Here is a 14,030-nt window from a genome sequence, read left to right as displayed (position 1 = left end):
TAAGCATGCACGTGATGCAGAGCGATCCAGACCTAGTGGATTATTCTGTCATTTTGTGACTAATTCTTTCAATCGCAACTGTTCTGCCATCTGCGTTTAAAAACCATAGAGAGACTTTAGATCACAGCTCCAACACCAGACAGTGCAGGCAGGGCGGTTGCACTGGGGCCCGTGGGTTGGGAGGCCCTCAGAGCGAGCTATTCCCAATACCGTAGCCTAAGTATGTCTGTGGTTCATAACTAGTCGCGGTGTAACGGACCGCACCCGTACGGATCGCCCCACAACGGTGAGGCACGCATGGGAACCGTGGATTAACTACGCAGTTTAACGTTAACCATCACAGTGTGAAATAAAGTTTTACTGACGATCGTTATCCGCCAAAATATATAGTAAAATATGCGATCGGCACATCGGCATTTATGCTTTTCTAGTCGCCGGTCTACTGGCTCGCTGCCAATTCTTGTGCCTCTTCAGAGTGAGGCTCTGCCGGTTTTGGGTCGGTTCCGTCACAGCAGCAGCGTGGGCTGTGCATGCAGGACGGCATGAATAGCATTATCGGTCCACTCCATGGGGGCGTATTCCTCATGCTCTTCTCCGTTTTTTCTATATTCTAAACATACAGGTAAAGTTTGACCTCTGCATTTAACCCACCCTAAGCATTTAGGCTGCTGTGAAGCGCCCGGCTTTTCGATGTCTCGCTCAACAACACCACCACTACGGTAGGAGCGGGGAATCCAACTACCTTGTGGTTGAAGGACAACCCCCCCCCCCCCCCCTCTACCACCTGAGCAACATCTTTACTGATGAAGCTTTACTGGGAGAAACGACTTCAATGTGCACCCATCATCAGCCTCAGGTAGCCAGCCACTAAAGTATGAAACAAAACAAAAAATGTAATTAACATCAGCTTAAAAGACTATGAACTGTTCAAACAGCATCTGTTTAACAATGATTCTGTCCCAAGCCTTTTGATCCATATAAGTGGTTTTCCACCACTGGCCAGTATCAGTGTGTGCCAATGATTAATATAGTGTGACATTTTCAAGCAACATATTTGAAGACTACCTGATTAGTTTGTTATCTCTAAAGCGGTGTGTAAAAAAACAGAAAGACTACAAACAGCGTCCCTGAAGTCCTTCACAACTCCCCGAAGCAGCACATGAAAAAAATCCACCGCTTGTGATTGCTGTAAAAACACTCCTCTCTTCCCTGTGATGCTAACGTGGCTCTGTCAACTTACAGACTGAACATCAGTGTCTTTGTGAAGTAAAGACACACTCCCACACACACACACACACACACACACACAGCAGAACACTCCATGTTTTTCACTCTACATGAATAGATCTTTACACTCGTCGTGTAGCGAATGAGAGGAAGGATGTCGCTTACTTCACGACTGAAACCAACACAAAAGAGGAGCGGCTTTGGTGTAAACAGGGTTGAAAAATGACGGTTGCGTAAATGGGGGAGAAAAGAACGTCCCACCGTTGCAAAAAAAAATGTGCATGAAGCTTCTTTGAGAGCTGTCCGCGCTCACGGGAAGGAATGCGGTCTGTTCTTTTATGAAGAGGGGAAGTGTCTGCCAGAGGACCGGCCTTCATAGAGAGCCCACAATGCACAGGGTTAATAGCAGTGCTTCTGACACACTTTCGACCCCGGCTACAATCCCATCACACCGCAGGTGGTGGATACAAAAAAAATAAAATAAAAGGGGGGGGTCTCAAGTATTAACCGGGCCTCTGTGTGTTAGTAATGCCGATTCGTCACGGAACAACGGAGGAAGACCTGCTCGTAACCTTCAAACTCTCCACACCTCTTCCTCCGAACCACAGGAGGAAGCGAGGCCATCTGTAGCTTTTGGTTTTCGGTTGCGAATGGGGAACCGGGGGACTGCTCTCTCTCCGCTCGGGGACATGATCCGAATTGTTTTTCGACAGCAGGTGAGTTAAACCGCACAGCAGAGCCGAGGGGGCCTATGCAGCGCCAGTTCAACAAGAAGACGAGAACACGCACCCTGGGGAGGAAGAGGGGGCGGGGCGGGATCAGACTCGCGGACAGACCTTCGGCGACGGCGCGTTGGCCGGAGCTTCACCCCCACTTCACACTCTGAGAGAGGATAATCACAAATCCACGACACAAGGGGCGCAAACTGAGCCTCAGCTGGGGCCGAGCGGTTGTTAGAAAAGGGATTACTGAGGTGTAAAACGGTTTAAAAACAGGGAGTATGAATTTATTATCGGCGGCGGAGGGGAAGGCACGCGTGAATTCATCAGCTGTCAGGTAACTGACAGACCTCAAGGCTAATGGTGTCAATTATACGTGCTTTCTGGGGTGATCTCTGCAAACATCCCGCGTCAAACTGTCATCCCATAAGCCCCCCCTCTCCCCCTCCTCCCCCTCCCCCTGGTATTATCATGACCCCTGCGGAGCTGGCAGTCTCTTGTTTGACTATTCCGTGCGAGGTGGATAAATCACAGGAGTGACATCAACACGACTTGAAAGTTCCAGATTAATAAATGTCTTTCTCAAGTGGAAACAGATGGAAAACAGGTGTTATTCCTCTTTTTAGTGACACCGGAGCCACAGGGGATATTGAGGCCCATTTTAGGCCTGCACATAAAACTCAGTTTGCATTACACTTCAATCTGTAGCACAGTGTCAAAAGAGGCCCACGCTGTACAGTGGCAGAGCTCTGATGTGGTGTGAACTCTACCTTTTGGTTTTTCATTGTTAGTGTTAAAAGTTCATAGGAACACCACTCTGCTCTTTCTCTCCAATGTGAAGAAACCTTTTTTTTTTTTTTTTTTTCTTCTTAACTCTGATTCATTTATGAGAAAAGCCAGCACACATGAGTGACCGCAATTTAATCTTCAGTTTTTGGAGAGAATTTGTGAGACTCGCCTGGTCTGTGGCTGCGGCGCACTCCGAAACAAAGTTAGACGACAATTTCGCCGAGTAATACCCCCCCCCCTCCCCGCTGCTCCTGTTATCATACGTTTGGCAGATGCAAGAGAATTAGAGGCAAAGCCTCCGACAGAACTCTGTCCCTCTCTCTCTCTCTCTCTCTCTCTCTCTCTCTCTCTCTCTCTCTCTCTCTCTCTCTCTCTCTCGGAAATAAATCACGGCGGCCTGAAGTCAATTTAAATGCAAATGTCAACGTTTAAGACAAGGCGCCGCCTACAGAGCCGCGTCTGAAGGAGTCGCGGCGCTGAAGTTGAATCATGCGGCGGAACACCTCCCCGACGTCCTCGCCCGGGAAGATGACACACGAGGCCTCCGGGCGTCGTGACACCCCGCCGGAAAACCGGAAGGGTCAGCAGAAAGCCGCGGAGCAGTGACAATCCATCCAGACAAACAAAACATAAAAAAAAGCCAGTGTTTCATGTCACAGGAAGACTGATGTCGGCATTTCCAGGCTGAAGCCCGGGATATCAAAGCAGGATTTCTCCCGGATCACCTCTATTGATCTGTTTTTGTTTCTCAAAGCCGTCGCTTCAAGCCTCTAAGCCATTTCAAATTGGCAAAGCTCTCACGCTGAAGCGGTGTAGGGTTTGTTCATGCACACGCTTGGAAGATTTTGATGGAGCTACACAAATTCTGGCTCGGACCGATGTGGATTCATGCCAGGTGCTGAACTACTGGAGAATGTAGTTGAACCCAAAGCAGATTTAAAACAGATTCTAACGCATGCCTGCTGTTGTACAAGAACCAGAGGACTATTTTATCATCCCTGTGCTGTGGAAGCATCTGTAAAATAATGTGTAAAATCTGCCTAAAACAATTTGTAAGGAAGAGTCACACTAACCGCAGATGAAGGGATTCTACATTGATGAATGTAATACTGAGCTGCAAGGCGCTATCTATAGTGTGTTTGCTCCTCTTATTAATATCAACAGGATTCATCTGAAACAAACATGTGGTTCTATCCCGCAACATATCTGCGATTCTCCTACATTGTAAATTAGCATTAATCACGTATCGTCTCTGCGACGGAACAATGTCATCATCATTTTTTCCTGCACCCATTTTTTTAAGTTTACTGCACTAGTAATGTTTCCTCTCTCTCTGGATCACGGCGGATAGAAAAGACCCTGCAGCTGTTTTTTTCTGTAAAGGAACAAGGCACGGATGCTATTTCAAGAAGAACCGTAAAAAAAAAAAAAAAGGCTTGTAGGAAAGGCTTTGGGTCAGTGAACCAATTTCACTGTTGCTATCTATTTTCTACTGCACCACAAAAGAGAAGTGGGGTTCAAACAAACAAAATGCATGGATGTAATCTACCTGTGCACCATCCCAGCGTTGAGAGAGGAGTTCAACGCTGCTGCGTTAGGAGTGTTTGTTTGCTATTTCCTAAAAAGGAAAATAATTCCAATTATAGCGGGTGGCATTTCATAATGAGCACCAGACTCCGAATTAGCCTTACTCTAGTAGTTGTGTTCAGGAACGCCTGCATTACACTGATTAGCTAATGCAATTAAAGCAGTATTTACCCCTTCCACTTCCCTCTTGAGCGTTCCAATGAGTCAATTTGTGACTAAAACGCTCAATAATTTAGTACCCAGCTATTTTCTGTAAGCCTCTGCGTCATAACGGCTCTACCTAACCAGCGCCAGAGCCCTGTGACTGCTCTCATTTTACCGGCAAAGCCATCCCCCGACGTTCATTAGAACCGCGGAAAAAATGTTACAAGGTGATCGTTTGCGAACCGATATGAGGCCATAAAAACGTGCTCTGCAAGAAGTCTCGGTTTCTACCCCCCCCAAAAAACAAATCTGGAGCTGTAAAAATAATGAGGTCAAGGAGGTCTGTGGTTCATAGCTGGTGGTCTGCGGGTCACACTTGTAAAAAGAAGGGAAAGAAATGCAGAGTGGGGGTCCCCCCCCAAGCTGATGAATTAATTTGGATTCGTACCAGCTTGGCAAGATTCTTTCACTCAACATTTGCTGGATCTGGGGGGGGGGGGGGGGAGTAAATGTAAGAAATAGACATGCTGAGTTCTGGCTCTTTGTCGAGGGCCCTGAAGGACGACTGAAAAGACTTTCACCAACTATCACAACATTCGAAACTGCTGAAAATTGCAGTTGTGAGGGAAATGAATCAAGTTCGGAGACATAAAAAGGGTCGCTATGTCCTTGTAGCAAAATACTACAATGGTGTACCGAATGGCCAAAACCAGAACACTGCTTGAGGACCACTCTATCTCTTATCAGGGTTTTTGTATTGTGAATAAAGATCTATAAAATCTTGCATCCCCGTTTGGATTAGGAGAATCTGTTTGTCCGCACCAGCTATGATCAAACCTAAATGGCAATTTGGCGCAAAGTGAATCAACGCAACAGCTGCGACGGGAAACGAAAGCAGCATTACAGTCCTTGCTCGTTCGTTAGCCCACTTAGCAAATTGACCACTCAGCAGCGCGTCCTCTTTTGTGTCAGGATTCTAATCAAGCTCAATCTGCTCCCTTAATCTTCCATCATTCGGAGGATAGTGCTGCGCTCGACTCCCGGGCCTCACCGGGCCGGTGAACGGGCTCTCGCCGCGCAGAGCAGACATCCAGGCTCGCATGTTTTCGCACCAAATCAACACACAGGTGGAGCTGCAGCGGCTCGGGGCCCCCGGCGGTCCACTTACAGCACCCGCCGGAGCCCGACGCGGTGTTTAATGAGGTCCCCCGGGGAGGCCTCTGGACGCAGAGCGCTGCTGCCCTCGCTGCAGACCCCTGTCACACTGACACGTACTGCTCACCTACTTCCAGACGGATCGCCACATTTTCCCGTTAAAAATGATCAAGTACCCGTTTGCGAGGTACCATATCGCATTCTTGACATTTTTATTTATTTTTTTCCTGGACATATGCAAAGCTAATTTATGGTGTCGTGTGAACAGCGGAGGGAGCTTCCTGACTTTTATGGACCTTTTTTTCACAGCGGACACTTTGACATGTCGTAGCAGGGAAAGAATTAGTCAAATTCATTGTCCCCAGATGACGAATTTTCCTCGAACAGCACTTTGAGGTCGATATTTGTGGGATGAAAAAGTCTCGACGACTGTTTGATGGATTGCCCGGAAATCTGATGCAGGCGTTGATGCCTCCCCTTAGGATGCTTTGTGTTAACTTTGAGGATCCGCTTCCGTCTCGTGGAACCATCAGGCGAACAGTTCCACTTGTCCAATACTTTGGTTTATGACCAAATACTTGCATAAATAATGGCGCTCCCTTCAGTCTCGGCTGTACTCTGTGTTTAGTAGGAATGAGCAAGTGCACCATTATCTGTAACAGTATCTGTTCAACCAACTGAATTATCTATGTCGGTATCGTACTCGCAATGGGCGGGGTTTAAACAAGAAGTGGGTGTGGCTTGACCAGAAGTCGATATTTAAAGTGATACGGGTTGATCGGAAGTTGTTATATTTATTAATTATTAAACTATTTACACAACGGCTCCCGTATTGAGCTGCAGAGCAATATTTTGGATCACAAGTGTTTAGAGCTAGCGGTGAACATGGTAAGCAATATACCCGCATCAGCATATTAGCACTGTCATTGTTTAGCTTAAAGCTAGCGTGGCTGTTGCTAGTTTCCTACAGAATCCTTTTTTTTTATTTAAAAAAAGAGGCCAAAGAGGTGTTTTTTGTGCGGAAGTCAATTCAATAATTTTGAGAATCAATTGGTGCTCTGTTTCATACGATTAGATGAATTTGGTTTCGTACTACTTTTTGGACAAAAACAAGCAATTTGTGGCTGTGAGGGAAACCGTGACGGACAGTCCCATCAAACGAGCACAGCGTCGTAGTGCGAAGCTTGTTTCACTTTTCCGTCCCGGTACGTCCTCTGCGTCCCCTGCCTGTCACATGTCCCCCCCCCCCCCTTCATCCTCGGTGCCCTTCACTTCCATGTCCCAGGGGTCCCCTTGCAACCTTATCCGAGTGGCCACGCACAATGCCCTTCACGGGACACAAAGCCAATGATACCGCGCTCCTCTGTTCCATTCTCTACATTTGTCACTTTTATTCTTGCGGTCTTTGTTCGCCCTACCTCCGTATGCATGACTTCTCCCAAATTGAGCCCCGCAATTGAAATGGAAATCATCCCTGTTTCCCAGTGACTTAAGGGCAATAACTTCTTACTCTTTGAGGCGTAGCTGTCATGTTTGTTGTTCCTTGGAGAATCTTATGATTGTGTTGCCCTTTTCACCAAGGCATTCTTATTTATTTATTTAATATCTCGGCGACGTGTACGCTGTGATTCAACAGCAGCTTTATAAATCTGAGCGGGCATGCAAGAATGGGGACAACACAATTGGAAAATGGGTTTTGAAGCTGACAGCAATGCACAGCGGGATTAGAATCCTCCTCATAAAACACCATCGCGTTGGTTCTCTTTAATGGTTATGGTTGTCATGTGAGCATAATCTAAGTTGATTAATTAAACATAAAGAAAATTACAAATTACAACGCCATGCGAGGCAGAAAAACAGCTCTGTCTTTGCACTAAATCCAAAAGAGGGAAGAATACTCTCGCGTTACAACAATAACGCGACATTCTTATTTATTTCCTTTTCTGAATGAAGACGTAAACACAAGACATTACGAAAGACATAAAGCCTGAAGCTGGAGGCAAATACCAATAAAGTCAGGGGTTAAAAAATGCCCCGGTGCCACAGAGAGAGGCCGATCTCTACCTTCAGAGCGTAACACATGACCTCTCACCCCCCCGCTGCTCGGGGGAAAAAAGCAGCGCTGACCATATGAGATAACGCTGACCTCACTGCAGGTTTGTCCTTCAGCGTTAACTGCGCCGATTAATTGTCCGTGCAGCGCGAGAAGCCATTGATCACTTTCACCCAGTGGCCCCAGTGATGCAGTGGGCTGTTAAAAAAGAAATAAACCTTGATTCCGATGATAAGCGCCCTCTTATCTTTGCGTCTCCTTCCCCCCCCCCAATCGGAGGCTCCGGAGCGCATGCGGGGGAGTCGTTTCCAACACTCCTCTGAACCGGTCGCAGGTATCGTGAAGATAAATACAAAAAACCGGGCGGATAAATATGCGCGCTGCCGGAGAGCATGCGAAGGATATGAATATTTCATGTAGCCAAACACATTTCCAGAACACGCTGGCTCGAGTGTGCCTTCCCTGGCTGTCACCTGTGACAAACATGAAAGAGGAGGGTTTCAGGTACGGCACTCTCAACTCTGCCCGTGGCACTGGGGGGGGGGCGCCAGTCGCCACTGTGATTGCTTGTAGAGCCGGAGCCTGAGCCTGAGCGGAACCTCAATCAGGGACCCGGGTACTTGGTAGGCTCCGCACCTTCCATCCAGCCAACACGCTTCTCGACATCTCAACACCGCCGTGTATCGGGGCAATGTTTGTCATAATCACAGTTTAGGGTTCAGACTTCACATCCACGGATCGCCGTAATTCTTCCTTCCTTTTTTTTTTTTTTTTTTTTTTTTTGCAGCAACACCTTTCAGACGCTTAAATGGACGATCGGCCTGACGGGAGCGATCCGCTCACCGCCCCGCCGTTGTTCAGAGCGCTCTTTTTCTAATCTGGAACAGCCATCTGATACTGCAGATTCCATCTGACAGACTGAATTAGAGTCTGAAATTGCATCGCCGACGCTCACGACGAGATGCATCTGATACAGCCGGTGCACAGATAAGACGCGGTCGGACATTTGGGAGTGGTTTGAATGCTCGCATTCGCAGACGGGATTCATCAGAAACCCTCTAAATCAAGCCTCCTCTGGCTTCACTTGCACCTGTATTGTATCACCGGGGCCGCGGGGGGGGGGGGGGCTCCGCCACGCTGAACCTCGATACATACATCTTTCAGTCTGCGCTGTTAAAGCCCAGGTGTACACAGTTACAGCACAAAGAAAGGGCTCTCTGTGTCGCTCCCTTGTCTCCGTTTCGCTCTCGACCCCAAACAGAGCGAGCCGTGAGCGCAAACATTGTCGTAGCGAGGCGAACACAGAAGAAAGAAAAAAAGATCTTTCACATCTTCAATGCGCTTCACTCTGAACACATGGCCAGCTGGAGAAGCTTGCGTACGAGGACAGAGAAAAACAACACGGCAAGTCGTGAGCTCGGGTGTTTTCATCAATCGTCTGCGTGACTTGAGTCCGAGACGTCTGGTTCAGAATGTCGCAGCTTCCCTTCAATCAATGTCAGATCAGAGTGTGTTTTAAGGTGATTTCGGTGACTTATGGGTAACTGGGCTTCATAGCTGTTGAGTTCGGCATTCGGCCGTCGCTACCTTGTAGGAACAAGCGGTGACACGAGACGGTGGAGCGAAGTACAACGCTGAATAAGACACTTTTAGGCGATACAGCAAAGGTAAACAGGTCACAAGGTCGCCACGCCCTAAAGCACACTCCGCTTTATGGTCTATTTTACTCCAAATGGGAACATGATTTACTAAATGAACACCATGCTGTATAAAAGAAGACTTGAAGCTAGAGATTGAGACCATAAACTCATGTTTACAATGTTTACTGAGGGAATAAATCAAGAGAGAAGTAGAGTCATTTAATCATAGAGTTCTATACAACCAGAGGAGTCGCCCCCTGCTGACTAAGAAGAATGCCGGTTTAAGGCACTTCCACATTGGCTTCACTTTCCCCGCTCTTTGAACTCGACCTTCATTTTGATCTCAACTACTCACCTGTAGAGACTGACCGCCTCTTACACGGTGGTGACGCCATCGTGAAGACAAAATCTGTCCCACGGACAGACATGTAAACACCCGGCAAAGCACTCGAAACCACTTCTGTGGTACTTCCTGCTCCAGTTGGTGTTCCGAGACCGCATCTTTTTAACCGCGATGACTCACACACGGACTCACAAACGTGACACGACAACCCCGGCCACACACACACACACACACACACACACACACACACACACACACACACAGCCGCGTGGCATTTCCTTTCTTGCCCACTTCCTCTGGAATAACCTCTGATTATCAGACAATCTGACTCCGTTGACACCTTTAAATCCAAACTCCTATTTATTATTATTATTATTATTATTTCTTTGCTTCTGTCCTGTTCCCATCGACTGTCTGGCTAGCCGGTCTGAAAGCCTTAACAGTGAATATCAAGCCTAGCGCCTCATGTTTGTCCTGCCGATGAGAAGACTGCAAACTTTCTGAAAGCCACTGTCTCTCTCTGACCCTCTGTTTGTTTGTGTCCCACAAGAGCATGACTGTCTCTCTTCCTCCCCCTAGTCTCTCCTCCTTGCTCTCTCTTTTCACTCAGGCTTCTCTCTCTCTCTCTCTCTCTCTCTCTCTCTCTCTCTCTCTCTCTCTCTCTCTCTCTCTCTCTCTCTCTCTCTCCAGATGTTTGGATCAGGCACTGGTTTTCTCTCTCCTACCTGTGTGAATGCTGTGCTTGAGCTTTGCCTCTAGTGTGTTTGTGTATCCCGTCCCTCTTTCCAGCTCGCCATGATGAAGAGGAGGAGGCCGTGTGGGCTCAGGTTTGTCTGAAGTTGCCCCGACATCCTGCCGGATCCGTAGTCTTTACCTATGTTTACAATCGGTCTAGTTGTCATCCTGATACTTAAGCTATGTTGATCCATTCCGTACACACAACATCTGTTGCGTGTCCGTCCGTCCTGGAAGAGGGAACCCTCCTCTTCCTGAGATTTCTCACTTTATTTCTCCTTTAAAAGGTTTTGCTTTTGGGGAGTTTGTCCTTATCCGAACCGAGTCTTAGCATAGAAGGTGTCATATGCTGTTCAGGTTGTAAAGCCCCTTGGGGCAATCTTTTGATATATGAATAAAATTGACTTCACTAGATATCCACTGTTGCTGTAACCGGGTGTTTCTCCACATATGAGCTGACATTTGTTTGGCGGCGGAGAACACGGCAAAGAAGGAGTCGAGCTGCAGCTACAAAGGATGTTCTGTTTCCCGTATTTTTGTAATCTAAATGATTTAAAAAGGCTGAAAAAAACGGTCCATGAAATGCGCCGGGTCGGAGCTGCATATTAAGTGGTCGAGAGAGAGAGAGAGAGAGAGAGAGAGAGAGAGAGAGAGAGAGAGAGAGAGAGAGAGAGAGAGAGAGAGAGAGAGGGGGCCGGCTGACACCGACCGGCTGGGAGACGGTCGACACTTTGCTTGTCCAATTACTGGCTCTCGCTCAAATTGTTTGGTGAGAAGCATTCGACCTACTTCTGGACACAAAGCACCACTGCCCTGAATACAGAGAGGCTGGGCACCACGTGTGATGACAAGTGCCATTAGAGGCTCTTGTCTTTGGCCTAGAAATGAAATTCGGCCAACTCACCTGATGTGGGGATCATGTTTCGGCTGTGGACGCAGGACGAGGCGTTTGTGTCGACCTGACGGGACGAACGCGACACGAACGGGATGTCCTCTTCTTGGAGAGCAGCTTGAGATGATTGCATTCACTAATGGCAGTCTAACCTTCAGAAGGTCTTTGTGCTTAACAAGCAGCAGCAGCAGCAGCAGCAGGATCAGCTCTGCTGGTTCTACTAGGAGTGTTTGTCTTTTTTTAGTTGTTGAAAATGTACAACAAACTGTGCTACACACAATATAGGCCACGCTGATTTTGTTGTGCGCAATAATAGAAAAAAGGCATCAAAAGGAATGCAACTAGTAGAATATGGGTGAACTATGAAACGCGTCTCTGTTTTCCTGGGATTCCCTCTAAGGCATAATCTATAATGAGACGCCACACAACAACGCTGAGGAAACATTTGAGTTTGAGGCAGAAATTTGCATACATTGTAAATATTCATATTGAGGGAAATCACCGTGTTAACCACGCGAGAGATATAGACGCCGGGTGTACAAATGCAACACGTCAGGCGCAGGAGCCCCCGACGCACAGCGGTTCCACCCGCATCCCCGTCAATTACCGAACCTCTGTAGGTATAGCCAGCGCAACGCCAAGCCTTCTGATTTGAATATCGCTATAATGGGATTTTAATCGCACTCATCTGCGCCTCATCACTCATTCTAATCACGGGTCCGGCATGCTTTCGCACTTGTGCAACAGTAACGAAGAGCATCGTAATGTTAGTGTGGAGAAGGATTAAAGAAAGAGGGGTGTTTTCTTTTCTTTTTTCTCAAAAAAAGTGCTTTGTCAAATGAGACAAAAAAATATATATTTTTTTTTTCTTCTCCAGAGTAAAAAAAACTTTCACAGGCGGTCAGTGCTGTCTCTAGTGCCACACGACACCACTTACCTGTTCACAGTAAAAAATAATACATCTGCTGGAATGGCACATGCAGTTTTTTTAACATGAAAAAGCTGCACGCGAAATATCCCTGCAGCTCAAGCCATCAGCAGGGGCTTCTAGCACAGAAGGGTTTCCCCCCTACTGAGCAGAACTACCTGCCACACGCAGGAACGGAATGTATGCATTTCGATAATGCTATTCACCGCACCGGATGACAAGGTTATATGATTCAGTTCTGCGGCTCAGCGTTCAGCACCAGTAATGGGCAGTGTAGTGGTAAATAAGAGGGACGGCAGAGGAGGGGGGGGATCTCCAGACAGTGATGGTTATCAGGCATCACAGGCAGTCACAATGAATAAGGGAGGAAAAAAAAAATCCTTTCAGAGTGACATTAATGCACACTTATCAACTCAAGTACAGCATCAAGTAGCTTCAATTTAAATTTGAAATGGTCTGAAAAGCTTCATGATATTTATTTTTTTTGCCCCTGTGGAAAAAAAAGAGGGATAACTCTGCACCTGCAAGGTGTGTGAACCCGGTTAAGCTAGGTTTAGCCCTCCACCGGCTCACCTCCCACACCGCGAGGCGAGTTATTTATTCCACTCGCGAAAGATATTAAAACAGCAGTCGTGACTACACTTCCCCCCCCCCCCCCCCCCCCCCTTCTCTCTCTTTACATGCATTATTTTATTCTAGTTTTCAACCCCCCCCCCCCCGCCAAGAAGTGTAACACCGTCACACTCTGCACAGGTGCATGCTCGAATCCCGGCACCCGCTCGCGAGCTCCGCGGTTAAAAGCTGTAGCAATTTGTAACAAGTGCTACAAACTAACAACACTCAAGGGGGGTGGGGGGCAAGAAATGTCAAAATATACTCCTTTTTTTTCTCCGGTGATGTAAAAAAAGACACAGAAATGGCATAAAACTCACCTTTTAGATGTCGTGGCGCAGCCGTTGAGAAAGTTGAATGTTTCCTCCACCACCGCTGGAAGAGAGAGGAGCAGAGAGGGAGGATTTCACCGCGCGCGTATCGCCGCTTTGACTCGCAGTTGGTCTGAACCGGAGTACCTCCCTCCTCCCTTGGATGCTACTATCGCTTCACCACCACCACCCTCCACCACCACCCTCCACCCCCCACCCCCCTCGCCTCTGTAAGAAAAAAAAAAAGTAATAGCGGTTTCTTCCTCCTCCTTCTCCTCCTCCTCCTCCTCCACCACAATGACAGACCCAAAGAAAAGAAGGGACCCTATCGCAGTCAATAGGTTTTACAAAACCCCATGGCAACGCGGAAAACCCGCGAGCAACTTCCCCACGTTGTGACCGGGTTAAAGTGCCCCCCACCACCCCCCAAAAAAACAAAGTGACAGCGACGTTATTCCCACCGAGAAGCAGGTTTTTTTTTTTTATAGCGGGAGGAGGCGAGACTGGACGAGAGAAGGGGAGCACTAAAGCGGCTCACATATGGAGGGGACGAAATAACACTTAAAGTCCGTGTAGCGCCGCTGGATGAAAGGCGCGACAGACGCCAAGTGGTTCAGCTACATCTCGGTGGAGAACTTGTGTTACCTGCTCAAGTTCCCTGTCAAACACCCAATAATGTGTAATATTCTTATTTGGGTATATTTGTTTTTGGTTCTAGATATATATATATATATATATATATATATATATATTTTACATTTTTTATTTATGTCTAGTAGTTCTATTACATATTTAGATTTCTATTAAAATATGTGTGTTTATTTTTGTAGTAAAAGTTTACCAAAGCACTGTCCTGTCCATGGACCGCATACTATATTCTGCCCAAGCTATACCT

At 47.2% G+C, this 14,030-nt stretch overlaps 1 protein-coding gene across 1 annotated transcript in view; it reads right to left on the bottom strand.

The window, feature by feature from the left end:
- LOC137880591 (neural cell adhesion molecule L1-like protein) overlaps positions 1 to 13,326 on the bottom strand; it is a 65,275-nt gene extending 51,949 nt beyond the window's left edge. Inside the window, 1 exon segment of the mRNA XM_068722020.1 lies at positions 13,145 to 13,326. The gene's annotated coding sequence lies outside the window, so the exon portion shown is untranslated.
- Between the last annotated feature and the right edge of the window lie 704 nt (positions 13,327 to 14,030).

Source organism: Cebidichthys violaceus, unplaced genomic scaffold (assembly GCF_023349555.1).
Source record: "Cebidichthys violaceus isolate CVI_PGR_0920_01 unplaced genomic scaffold, fCebVio1.0.p SCAF_29, whole genome shotgun sequence".
NCBI classification, from domain to species: domain Eukaryota; kingdom Metazoa; phylum Chordata; class Actinopteri; order Perciformes; family Stichaeidae; genus Cebidichthys; species Cebidichthys violaceus.
This window is presented reverse-complemented; position numbering and strand designations above follow the sequence as displayed.